Here is a 14,192-nt window from a genome sequence, read left to right as displayed (position 1 = left end):
CCAGAAAATGAAGAGCTGTTTAATCACTCAATTGGATTTTTCTGCCAGCATTTTTCTTTTTCTCTGCAACCCACTGCTAAATTGTGCTTCCTAGCTGTTTTTTTTTATAAAATCACTTAATCAAATCTAACTACATCAGAGAAGGCCAGGTACCCTACACCATAAGAGGGGGTTTGCAATTTTGACTTGTCTACTTAAATATCACCAAAATCTGATCACAAGGTCAATTACGTCCCTGGGTGGGATTGAACCACCAACCTTTTGATCAATAGCTGAACACACTAACCGATTGCGCCACAGAGACACTTTGCGAAAAGTATATACTGACAAAGACTAATAAGCATTCATCTAGAACGTTTCCTAGAAAAACTTTAAATAGTCAATAATCTGGAGAGTTTTTGTAAGATGTTTCTTCCATCAACCAATGAAGAAACACATTGGTACTTTCCCATGATGAGTGAGTGCTTCAGGATCTCCTGCACTTACATGTGCAGCAGAGTACTGTAATGGAAGCATGCTGGGTCCATAACCCAGAGGTAGGCAGATTGAAACTATCCTCTGCTATATGCATTTTTTTTTGTTAATTAAAGTAATCCAAAACTGGGATTGATATTTTTGCTCTTTTATTTTTACTTAAAGTACAATAACTTTTACCATTTTAATTTGTTTTAATAGTATATTGACAGTATTGTTTTCTTTCAAAAATCCAATTAATTTTCTTTACCCGATTATTAAAATGGTAATTGACAAAAACAAACTACATTGTCACCAGAAGAGCAATACAAAATGTACAAGTGATATATTAAAATCATCTTTCCAGCTTGAATTTCAATGATGCATTGGGGCAACGATTTTGTGAGAAACATCTTCACCCTTAAATAAAGATTATCTTAATTCCTTACCTGTGTGCTAATTAGATATCACCTTGTTTTCACATTAAACAGACTTCCACATGAGAAAGCAGCAAGGATGCAGTGGCGTTAATGTTTCCTGGTGTCAACCTGTATTATTTCAGTAGATATTGAAATGAGGATGCATCTTGCTGCCTTTCCAATGAAGCAAGTTTAATTTAGTAATAGGTGAAAAACCATCCCTACAAATATGTTAATCAGATACTTGGCTTTGTGGACACTTTTCAGAGAACAAATTAGTTAGCATAAAAATAAAGCCAGAAAATGAAGAGCTGTTTAATCACTCAATTGGATTTTTCTGCCAGCATATTTCTTTTTCTCTGCAACCCACTGCTAAATTGTGCTTCATAGCTGTTTTTATAAAATCACTGAATCAAATCTAACTCTGATTACATCAGAGAAGGCCAGGTACCCTACACCATAACAGGGGGTTTGAAATTTTGACTTGTCTACTTAAAGATCACCAAAATCTGATAACAAGGTCAATTAAGTCCCTGGGTGGGATTGAACCACCAACCTTTTGGTTAATAGCCTTACACACTAACTGATTGCGCCACAGCGACACTTTGCAAAAGTTCATACTGACAAAGGCTAATAAGCATTCATCTAGAACGATTCCTAGAAACATTTTAAAAAGTCAATAATGTGGAGAGTTTTTGTATGATGTTTCTTCCATCAACCAATGAAGAAACACATTGGTACTTTCCCATGATGAGTGAGTGCTTCAGGATCTCTTGCACTTACATGTGCAGCAGAGTACTGTAATGGAAGCATGCTGGGTCCATAACCCAGAGGTAGGCAGATTGAAACTATCCTCTGCTATATGCATTTTTTTTTGTTAATTAAAGTAATCCAAAACTGGGATTGATATTTTTGCTCTTTTATTTTTACTTAAAGTACAATAACTTTTACCATTTTAATTTGTTTTAATAGTATATTGACAGTATTGTTTTCTTTCAAAAATCCAATTAATTTTCTTTACCCGATTATTAAAATGGTAATTGACAAAAGCAAACTACATTGTCACCAGAAGAGCAATACAAAATGTACAAGTGATATATTAAAATCATCTTTCCAGCTTGAATTTCAATGATGCATTGGGGCAACGATTTTGTGAGAAACATCTTCACCCTTAAATAAAGATTTTCTTAATTCCTTACCTGTGTGCTAATTAGATATCACCTTGTTTTCACATTAAACAGACTTCCACATGAGAAAGCAGCAAGGATGCAGTGGCGTTAATGTTTTCTGGTGTCAACCTGTATTATTTCAGTAGATATTGAAATGAGGATGCATCTTGCTGCCTTTCCAATGAAGCAAGTTTAATTTAGTAATAGGTGAAAAACCATCCCTACAAAGATGTTAATCAGATACTTGGCTTTGTGGACACTTTTCAGAGAACAAATTAGTTAGCATAAAAATAAAGCCAGAAAATGAAGAGCTGTTTAATCACTCAATTGGATTTTTCTGCCAGCATTTTTCTTTTTCTCTGCAACCCACTGCTAAATTGTGCTTCCTAGCTGATTTTTTATAAAATCACTTAAACAAATCTAACTCTGATTACATCAGAGAAGGCCAGGTACCCTACACCATAAGAGGGGGTTTGCAATTTTGACTTGTCTACTTAAATATCACCAAAATCTGATCACAAGGTCAATTACGTCCCTGGGTGGGATTGAACCACCAACCTTTTGATTAATAGCTGAACACACTAACCGATTGCGCCACAGAGCCACTTTGCAAAAAGTACATACTGACAAAGACTAATAAGCATTCATCTAGAACGTTTCCTAGAAAAACTTTAAAAAGTCAATAATCTGGAGAGTTTTTGTAAGATGTTTCTTCCAGCAACCAATGAAGAAACACATTGGTACTTTCGCATGATGAGTGAGTGCTTCAGGATCTCTTGCACTTACATGTGCAGCAGAGTACTGCAATGGAAGCATGCTGGGTCCATAACCCAGAGGTAGGCAGATTGAAACTATCCTTTGCTATATGCATTTTTTTTGTTCATTAAAGTAATCCAAAACTGGGATTGATATTTTAGCTTTTATTTTTACTTAAAGTACAATAACTTTTACCATTTTAATTTGTTTTAATAGTATATTGACAGTATTGTTTTCTTTCAAAAATCAACTTAATTTTCTTTACCCTATTATTAAAATGGTAATTGACAAAAACAAACTACATTGTCACCAGAAGAGCAATACAAAATGTACAAGTGATATATTAAAATCATCTTTCCAGCTTGAATTTCAATGATGCATTGGGGCAACGATTTTGTGAGAAACATCTTCACCCTTAAATAAAGATTTTCTTAATTCCTTACCTGTGTGCTAATTAGATATCACCTTGTTTTCACATTAAACAGACTTCCACATGAGAAAGCAGCAAGGATGCAGTAGCGTTAATGTTTCCTGGTGTCAACCTGTATTATTTCAGTAGATATTGAAATGAGGATGCATCTTGCTGCCTTTCCAATGAAGCAAGTTTAATTTAGTAATAGGTGAAAAACCATCCCTACAAATATGTTAATCAGATACTTGGCTTTGTGGACTCTTTTCAGAGAACAAATTAGTTAGCATAAAAATAAAGCCAGAAAATGAAGAGCTGTTTAATCACTCAATTGGATTTTTCTGCCAGCATATTTCTTTTTCTCTGCAACCCACTGCTAAATTGTGCTTCCTAGCTGTTTTTATAAAATCACTGAATCAAATCTAACTCTGATTACATCAGAGAAGGCCAGGTACCCTACACCATAACAGGGGGTTTGAAATTTTGACTTGTCTACTTAAAGATCACCAAAATCTGATAACAAGGTCAATTAAGTCCCTGGGTGGGATTGAACCACCAACCTTTTGGTTAATAGCCTTACACACTAACTGATTGCGCCACCGCGACACTTTGCAAAAGTATATACTGACAAAGGCTAATAAGCATTCATCTAGAACGATTCCTAGAAACATTTTAAAAAGTCAATAATGTGGAGAGTTTTTGTAAGATGTTTCTTCCATCAACCAATGAAGAAACACATTGGTACTTTCCCATGATGAGTGAGTGCTTCAGGATCTCTTGCACTTACATGTGCAGCAGAGTACTGTAATGGAAGCATGCTGGGTCCATAACCCAGAGGTAGGCAGATTGAAACTATCCTCTGCTATATGCATTTTTTTTGTTAATTAAAGTAATCCAAAACTGGGATTGATATTTTTGCTCTTTTATTTTTACTTAAAGTACAATAACTTTTACCATTTTAATTTGTTTTAATAGTATATTGACAGTATTGTTTTCTTTCAAAAATCCAATTAATTTTCTTTACCCGATTATTAAAATGGTAATTGACAAAAACAAACTACATTGTCACCAGAAGAGCAATACAAAATGTACAAGTGATATATTAAAATCATCTTTCCAGCTTGAATTTCAATGATGCATTGGGGCAACGATTTTGTGAGAAACATCTTCACCCTTAAATAAAGATTTTCTTAATTCCTTACCTGTGTGCTAATTAGATATCACCTTGTTTTCACATTAAACAGACTTCCACATGAGAAAACAGCAAAGATGCAGTGGCGTTAATGTTTCCTGGTGTCAACCTGTATTATTTCCGTAGATATTGAAATGAGGATGCATCTTGCTGCCTTTCCAATGAAGCAAGTTTAATTTAGTAATAGGTGAAAAACCATCCCTACAAAGATGTTAATCAGATACTTGGCTTTGTGGACACTTTTCAGAGTACAAATTTGTTATCATAAAAATAAAGCCAGAAAATGAAGAGCTGTTTAATCACTCAATTGGATTTTTCTGCCAGCATTTTTCTTTTTCTCTGCAACCCACTGCTAAATTGTGCTTCCTAGCTGATTTTTTATAAAATCACTTAATCAAATCTAACTCTGATTACATCAGAGAAGGCCAGGTACCCTACACCATAAGAGGGGGTTTGCAATTTTGACTTGTCTACTTAAATATCACCAAAATCTGATCACAAGGTCAATTACGTCCCTGGGTGGGATTGAACCACCAACGTTTTGATTAATAGCTGAACACACTAACCGATTGCGCCACAGAGACACTTTGCAAAAAGTCCATACTGACAAAGACTAATAAGCATTCATCTAGAACGTTTCCTAGAAAAACTTTAAAAAGTCAATAATCTGGAGAGTTTTTGTAAGATGTTTCTTCCAGCAACCAATGAAGAAACACATTGGTACTTTTGCATGATGAGTGAGTGCTTCAGGATCTCTTGCACTTACATGTGCAGCAGAGTACTGCAATGGAAGCATGCTGGGTCCATAACCCAGAGGTAGGCAGATTGAAACTATCCTTTGCTATATGCATTTTTTTTTTGTTCATTAAAGTAATCCAAAACTGGGATTGATATTTTAGCTTTTATTTTTACTTAAAGTACAATAACTTTTACCATTTTAATTTGTTTTAATAGTATATTGACAGTATTGTTTTCTTTCAAAAATCCACTTAATTTTCTTTACCCTATTATTAAAATGGTAATTGACAAAAACAAACTACATTGTCACCAGAAGAGCAATACAAAATGTACAAGTGATATATTAAAATCATCTTTCCAGCTTGAATTTCAATGATGCATTGGGGCAACGATTTTGTGAGAAACATCTTCACCCTTAAATAAAGATTTTCTTAATTCCTTACCTGTGTGCTAATTAGATATCACCTTGTTTTCACATTAAACAGACTTCCACATGAGAAAACAGCAAAGATGCAGTGGCGTTAATGTTTCCTGGTGTCAACCTGTATTATTTCCGTAGATATTGAAATGAGGATGCATCTTGCTGCCTTTCCAATGAAGCAAGTTTAATTTAGTAATAGGTGAAAAAACATCCCTACAAAGATGTTAATCAGATACTTGGCTTTGTGGACACTTTTCAGAGAACAAATTTGTTATCATAAAAATAAAGCCAGAAAATGAAGAGCTGTTTAATCACTCAATTGGATTTTTCTGCCAGCATTTTTCTTTTTCTCTGCAACCCACTGCTAAATTGTGCTTCCTAGCTGTTTTTTTATAAAATCACTTAATCAAATCTGATTACATCAGAGAAGGCCAGGTACCCTACACCATAAGAGGGGGTTTGCAATTTTGACTTGTCTACTTAAATATCACCAAAATCTGATTACAAGGTCAATTACGTCCCTGGGTGGGATTGAACCACCAACCTTTTGATTAATAGCTGAACACACTATCCGATTGCGCCACAGAGACACTTTGCGAAAAGTACATACTGACAAAGATTAATAAGCATTCATCTAGAACGTTTCCTAGAAAAACTTTAAAAAGTCAATAATCTGGAGAGTTTTTGTAAGATGTTTCTTCCAGCAACCAATGAAGAAACACATTGGTACTTTCGCATGATGAGTGAGTGCTTCAGGATCTCTTGCACTTACATGTGCAGCAGAGTACTGCAATGGAAGCATGCTGGGCCCATAACCCAGAGGTAGGCAGATTGAAACTATCCTTTGCTATATGCATTTTTTTTTTGTTCATTAAAGTAATCCAAAACTGGGGTTGATATTTTAGCTTTTATTTTTACTTAAAGTACAATAACTTTTACCATTTTAATTTGTTTTAGTGCAAATGGCATATCAGCAGTCAGCACTAACTGGTGACATGCCATTTGTACAAGTAAGCCATGTGTGACTAATATATAAACATACTTTATTAAATAACACCTCAAACTATCATACCCAGGATTCAAACCTATAACCTGTTGAATTCTAATCAAACACCCTACCCATGGAGCTACTTGATCCTGCATCTTTTCTAACCTCCAAAAACAGATTCAGTTGCATTTTCCAGCGTGTTTTGTTTGCGCCTTTGCAAATGTCTTACATCGACAAACTTATTTAGTACTATTTTGCAAATAGGGTTACATTGTCGCAACATTGTGTTCCCTAATTGCTTGATTTTTTAAATGCAACAATGCAGACACCTGATAATTGCTCTGTGGAGTCTTATTTTGTGTTTTGTGTTTAGTCTTTAGATCTGAATTTGAATGTACTTGTGAACTAACTTAATTTCCTACTTCTAAATTCATTCCTAAATTCACTACTTACATGAATCCTGTAGTTGGGCATTTTGGGACTTCGATTGTGGGCATTGTTTTGTGTCCAGACCAGCAGCAGGTGGTGTGCATTTGCTGGAAAGGCATCGAAGACCTCCGATATGCTGCATCTCCTGATGTGTGTCTCCCTCAAGTGGCTGTCAGCAAATGCCTGCTAGACACCCCATTCCAAGCTGATTGTGACATCATGGAACATGCATCATAGAACAGGCATGCTAAAACATGGGTCTTCAACCTGCGACCCTCCAGCTGCTGTGGAACTACACATCCCAGCATGCCCTGCCTCAGTTTTAGCATACCTTAATAGCAAAACTGTGGCAGGGCATGCTGGGATGTGTAGTTTCACAGCAGCTGGAGGGCCACAGGATGAAGACCCATGTGCTAGAGCCAAGCCGCAGGTACATTGAATGCTAGCAAGCTGAATATTTAAATCCTTTTTGTTCCGCAGCATTCCAATGCGGAAGATTCCATGGAACCAGAGATCCTTCCATTGAGAAGGACATGCTGCCTGGATGACTACACTGTGCAAATTAAATCACGGAGCCAGTTGGCTTGTGGGTGGCTCTGGTGACTGGGTGGTTGGGTGGGTGGTGTGTCGGAAGTGGAGCGCATGCAAATGATTGTGTATCATCCAGCTAGTGAGAGAGAAAACTCATGCAGGAGTGTGCCTGCTTGTCAGTGGGTTATGCACCTTGCCAGACGTTAAATCTACATAGAGCAGCTGGAGGGGACAAGAGCAGGTTTGCAAAATATAGATAGAAGAGCATATATGCTGGCGCATTCTCCATGATTGTGTCAGCTTATGTTTTGGTGCACTGCACTTTCCTCCACTAAGTTTTAGCCATTTTTGTTAAGCTCAAGTGTAGTTGCTTCTCGGCCTTTTGGCTGTGATCTTGTATCGTGGTTGAAGGGTCTGCTGGAGGGAGGGATTGTTTTCTTCATTGGCGAAAGACCAAAGATATTCCAGGATGGAAGGCTTGGGAACACTATCTGTTTTTCAGTTGTGGAAGAGCACAGAGGTCGGATTGGACTACATTCTATAGTAAAGGATATCTTTCTATTTATTGACCCTCCCCTTATATGTGTCTGTGTTACAATAAAGCTTCGGTTTTGTGAATCCCTCACCCTCTTACACTCCACACCCATAGCCTTATTAACTGTTGTATTATTGTATAGTTTAAATGTATAGTGCAGTTCATGATTTATAGTGTAGACTGGCCTGTGCTGTAGTTCTTGAACTGTACTATACCGTCAGCATTTGTATTGTGTTTTGGCTGTGCTGCAACACTGTATTTATGTGTGCAATGTTTATGTATGTTTTTTTTTATGTCAATAAAGACTGCTTTTTCAAGCCAATATCTGAAAACAATCAATGTTTATCTTTGATGGCAATAAAAGTGGTATGATATTTGATGCTTTTGAAATCCAATATCTGATATGTCCCCTATCTGGGAACCATATATTAAATGGCTTTTCAGAAAAGGGAGATGGGAGAAGAGCTTTCAGTACTTGTAGGACCGATGCACATAAAGAAGCAAAAAAACATACATAAACATTACACACATAAGTACCGCGTTGCGGCACAGCCAAAACACAATAGAAATGCTGATGGTATAGTACAGTTCAAGAACTACAGCACAGGCCAGCCTACACTATAAATCATGAACTGCACTATACATTTAAACTGTACAATAATACAACAGTTAATAAGGCTATGGGTGTGGAGTGTAAGAGGGTGAGGGAATCACAAGCCCGAAGCTTTATTGAAAGACTGACACATATAAGGGGAGGATTAATAAATAGAAAGACATCCTTTACTATAGAATGTAGTCCAATCCGGTCTTTCAACTCTTCCACAATTGAAAAACGGATAGTGTTCCCAAGCCTTCCATCCTGGAATATCTTTGGTCTTTCGCCAATGAAGAAAGCAATCCCTCCCTCCAGCAGACCCTTCAACCACAATACAAGATCACAGCCAAAAGGCCGAGAAGCAACTACACTTGAGCTTAACAAAAATGGCTAAAACTTAGTGGAGGAAAGTGCAGTGCACCAAAACATAAGCTGACACAATCATGGAGAAAGCGCCAGCATATATGCTCTTCTATCTATATTTTGCAAACATGCTCTTGTCCCCTCCAGCTGCTCTATGTAGATTTAACGTCTGGCAAGGAGCATAACCCACTGACAAGCAGGCACACTCCTGCATGAGTTTTCACTCTCACTAGCTGGATGATACACAATCATTTGCATGTGCTCCACCTCCGACACACCACCCACCCAACCACCCAGTCACCAGAGCCACCCACAAACCAACTGGCTCCGTGATTTAATTTGCACAGTGTAGTCATCCAGGCAGCATGTCCTTCTCAATGGAAGGATCTCTGGTTCCATGGAATCTTCCGCATTGGAATGCTGCGGAACAAAAAGGATTTAAATATTCAGCTTGCTAGCATTCAATGTACCTGCGGCTTGGCTCTAGCACATGGGTCTTCATCCTGTGGCCCTCCAGCTGCTGTGAAACTACACATCCCAGCATGCCCTGCCACAGTTTTGCTATAAGGTATGCTAAAACTGAGGCAGGGCATGCTGGGATGTGTAGTTCCACAGCAGCTGGAGGGTCGCAGGTTGAAGACCCATGTTTTAGCATGCCTGTTCTATGATGCATGTTCCGTGATGTCACAATCAGCTTGGAATGGGGTGTCTAGCAGGCATTTGCTGACAGCCACTTAAGGGAGACACACATCAGGAGATACAGCATATCGGAGGTCTTCGATGCCTTTCCAGCAAATGCACACCACCTGCTGCTGGTCTGGACACAAAACAATGCCCACAATCGAAGTCCCAAAATGCCCAACTACAGGATTCATGTAAGTAGTGAATTTAGGAATGAATTTAGAAGTAGGAAATTAAGTTAGTTCACAAGTACATTCAAATTCAGATCTAAAGTCTAGGTAGGCCTCACGTCCTGGCAGCCGCCAGCATTTAAAAATGCCTTGATTAGAGGTACGGAATTAAATGTAGATAAGAAGTAGACACAAAATAAGACTCCGCAGAGCAGTTATCAGGTGTTTTTATCAATTGTTGCATTTAAAAAATCAAGCAATTAGGGAACACAATGTTGCAACAATGTAACCCTATTTGCAAAATAGTACTAAATAAGTTTGTCGATGTAAGACATTTGCAAAGGCGCATCCAAAACACGCTGGAAAATGCTACTGAATCTGTTTTTGGAGGCTAGAATAGGAAATGTGCATCGGTCCTACAAGTACTGAAAGCTCTTCTCCCATCTCCCTTTTCTGAAAAGCCATTTAATATATGGTTCCCAGATAGGGGACATATCAGATATTGCCTTTCAAAAGCAGCAAATATCATACCACTTCTATTGCCATCAAAGATAAACATTGATTGTTTTCAGATATTGGATTGAAAAAGCAGTCTTTATTGACATAAAGAAGCAAAAAAACATACATAAACATTACACACATAAGTACTGTGTTGCAGCACAGCCAAAACACAATACAAATGCTGTCGGTATAGTACAGTTCAAGAACTACAGCACAGGTCAGCCTACACTATAAATCATGAACTGCACTATACATTTAAACAATACAATAGTTAATAAGGCTATGGGTGTGGAGTGTAAGAGGGTGACGGAATCACAAGCCCAAAGCTTTATTGAAAGACAGACACATATAAAGGGAGGATTAATAAATACAAAGATACCCTTTACTATAGAATGTAGTCCAATCCGGTCTTTCAACTCTTCCACAACTGAAAAACGGATAGTGTTCCCAAGCCTTCCATCCTGGAATATCTTCAGTCTCTCGCCAATGAAGAAAACAATCCCTCCAGCAGACTCTTCAACCACAATACAATATCACAGCCAAAAGAGCGAGAAGCAACTACACTTGCGTTTAAACAAAATGGCTAAAACTTAGTGAAAGTGCAGTGCACCAAAACATAAGCTGACACAATCATGGAGAATGCGCCAGCATATATGCTCTTCTGTCTATATTTTCCAAACCTGCTCTTGTCCCCTCCAGTTGCTCCATGTAGATTTGACGTCTGGCAAGGTGCATAACTCACTGACAAGCAGGCACACTCCTGCATGAGTTTTCTCTCTCACTAGCTGGATGATACACATTCATTTGCATGTGCTCCACCTCCGACACACCGCCCACCCAACCACCCAGTCACCAGAGCCACCCACAAGCCAACTGGCTCCGTGATTTAATTTGCACAGTGCAGTCATCCAGGCAGCATGTCCTTCTCAATGGAATAATCTCTGGTTCCATGGAATCTTCCGCATTGGAATGCTGCGGAACAAAAAGGATTTAAACATTCAGCTTGCTAGCATTCAATGTACCTGCGGTTTGGTTCTAGCACATGGGTCTTCATCCTGTTGCCCTCCAGCTGCTGTGAAACTACACATCCCAGCATGCCCTGCTACAGTTTTGCTTTTAAGGTATGCTAAAACTGAGGCAGGGCATGCTAGGATATGTAGTTCCACAGCAGCTGGAGGGTCGCAGGTTGAAGACCCATGTTCTAGCATGCCTGTTCTATGATGCATGTTCCGTGATGTCACAATCAGCTTGGAATGGGGTGTCTAGCATGCATTTGCTGACAGCCACTTGAGGCAGACACACATCAGGAGATGCAGCATATCGGAGGTCTTCGATGCCTTTCCAGCAAATGCACACCACCAGCTGCTGGTCTGGACACAAAACAATGCCCACAATTGAAGGCTCAAAATGCCCAACTACAGGATTAATGTAAGTAGTGAATTTAGGAATGAATTTAGAAGTAGGAAATTAAGTTAGTTCACAAGTACATTCAAATTCAGATCTAAAGACTAGGTAGGCCTCACGTCCTGGCAGCACCCAGCATTTAAAAATGCCTTGATTATAGGTAGGGAATTAAATGTAGATAAGAAGTAGACACAAAAGAAGACTCCACAGAGCAATTATCAGGTGTCTTTATCAATTTTTGCATTTAAAAAATCAAGCAATTAGGGAACACAATGTTGCGACAATGTAACCCTATTTGCAAAATAGTACTAAATAAGTTTGTCGATGTAAGACATTTGCAAAGGCGCAAACAAAACACGCTGGAAAATGCAACTGAATCTGTTTTTGGAGGTTAGAATAGATGCAGGATCAAGTAGCTCAATGGGTAGGGTGTTTGATTAGAATTTAACAGGTTATAGGTTTGAATCCTGGGTATGATAGTTTGAGGTGTTATTTAATAAAGTATGTTTATATATTAGTCACACATGGCTTACTTGTACAAATGGCATGTCACCAGTTAGTGCTGACTGCTGATATGCCATTTACACAAACATGCCATGTGTGACTGTATATGCATTTAAGGAGGGCACCCCTGCAAAACCACAAACCATTGATTGTCAAGTATACTAGATATATCTTCATATCTCATGTGCTTTCTCTGAGACCAATCTTGTTATGCCCCTTCCCCACAAGGCATGCGCCTTTTGTCCATATTGCAAAAATGGGGGGGAGGGCATATAATTCTCTGTCACAGGGCACCAAAAAGTCTAGTTATGGCTCTGGTATGCATTATGTAATCTGGCAGACCATCTCTCCAACACTGGCTGGTTGGAATAGAAATCCGGTTATCTATGTGAGCAAATGACCATCAACGATTTACTCTCAAACACTAAAAAATGGACAAAAATGGTCCCCTAAACAAATTGGTTAAATTTTGGGTTTAACCAATTTGTGTAATGACCATTTTTGACCACTTTTCTAGTGTTTGGGAGCAAATGGTTAATTGACATTTGCTCCTATACATTACCAGATTTTCATTCCATCCATCCAGACTGGATAGATAGCCTGACAGATAATTGTGTAGTGTACGCCCAGGATAACTGTTAGTCATGCTTTATTTTATGGCGGCACATAAATGGGTGGACAGATCCAGGGCAAGCACTGCCCACTCATGCATAGTTGTCAACTGATGTGAAGTTCCAGGGGGCAATCTCAGTTATAAAGAGAAGTATCTGGAAATTGTCCCTAGTTAAAAAAAAAAAAATTGATCAACTCCATTTATTTAGTATGATATCCCAGGTGATAGGATGCCGGCAGTCAGAACAACATACTTTATAACACATCTCAAACTACCATACCCAGGATTCAAACCTATAACCTGTTGAATTCTAATCAAACACCCTACCTATTGAGCTATTTGATCCTGCATAAAAATTGTGAACATTATATGAAGCTATTGGTACTTTGCAAAAAAAAAGAATCAGCATTACAACGCAGCAGATCCATGCAGTTTGCAGCCACACACTACATGTATCTGCTCAGCCACAATGCTGATTATTTCTTCACAAAGTACAAGGTGAGCTCCAAACAGAATTCTCTAGCTTAGAATTATACCTTTCTTTGCCAAACCTAGAAGTCGGGCCCCCCACCCTGGGATCCCCCAGAGGGAGGCCTGCACCGTCATGCGGCAGGCTTGTCCGTTTTGGAAGCAGGCTGATGGGCAGCCCAGGATTGCTTCAGTCTGGGCTTGGCAGGTCTGGAAACATGAGCTTGCTTTGGGTATGCCTGACCTTGGGTACGCTTTACCTGGAGGATGAAAGGGCCAAGAAAAGTACTTTTAGCCTTCTGCGTGGTAGGAGTCATACTAGGTAGGCAAGCTGTTTTAGCAGTAGCCAGATCAGCTACAATCTTATTGAGGTCTTCTCCAAAAGGAGATTCAACTGAGGCAGCACAAGGGAACTCTCATCTGGGGACAACAACTGCAGGGAGAACACATATTTTCAGATGAACATGGTAGGGCAGAAGGCTGCCTAATACTGAAGCACCCCCAAACAACAAATCAAATGCAACTTACTTGACAGAGATGTGCCTGAGCAACGGCCCTCCCCAGCCCTATCCCAAATCATACTTATTTTGCATAGGAGATACCATGGTCATGAAGATTGTTCTCCCAGGGTTAGGTTCATTCATTGCATTCTGGGTATGCTGACCCCTGTGATTTCCCCAAATGTGGGAAACTCGACTGCATTATTTGTGGTAGTGGGGGACTGTGTTTGTGCTTTCCTCTGGTCAGCTCTGGTAAAATTCAGATTTCTTTGTCTCAGATCTTCCTCTAGCCTTGTTCTTCTTTCGAGAGTTCCCTTGTGCTGCCTCAGTTGGATCTCCTTCACTTGACAGGG

The 14,192-nt window shown here is 38.9% G+C and overlaps 1 non-coding gene across 1 annotated transcript; it reads left to right on the top strand.

Annotated features, from left to right (window-relative positions):
• Positions 1–13,917: 13,917 nt before the first annotated feature.
• Positions 13,918–14,081, top strand: LOC135029919 (U1 spliceosomal RNA). The gene has a single exon (XR_010225991.1). It is a non-coding gene; the product is annotated as a U1 spliceosomal RNA (small nuclear RNA).
• Positions 14,082–14,192: the final 111 nt, after the last annotated feature.

Source organism: Pseudophryne corroboree, unplaced genomic scaffold (genome assembly GCF_028390025.1).
Source record: "Pseudophryne corroboree isolate aPseCor3 unplaced genomic scaffold, aPseCor3.hap2 scaffold_493, whole genome shotgun sequence".
In the NCBI taxonomy this organism is placed as follows: Eukaryota; Metazoa; Chordata; class Amphibia; order Anura; family Myobatrachidae; genus Pseudophryne; species Pseudophryne corroboree.
This window is presented reverse-complemented; position numbering and strand designations above follow the sequence as displayed.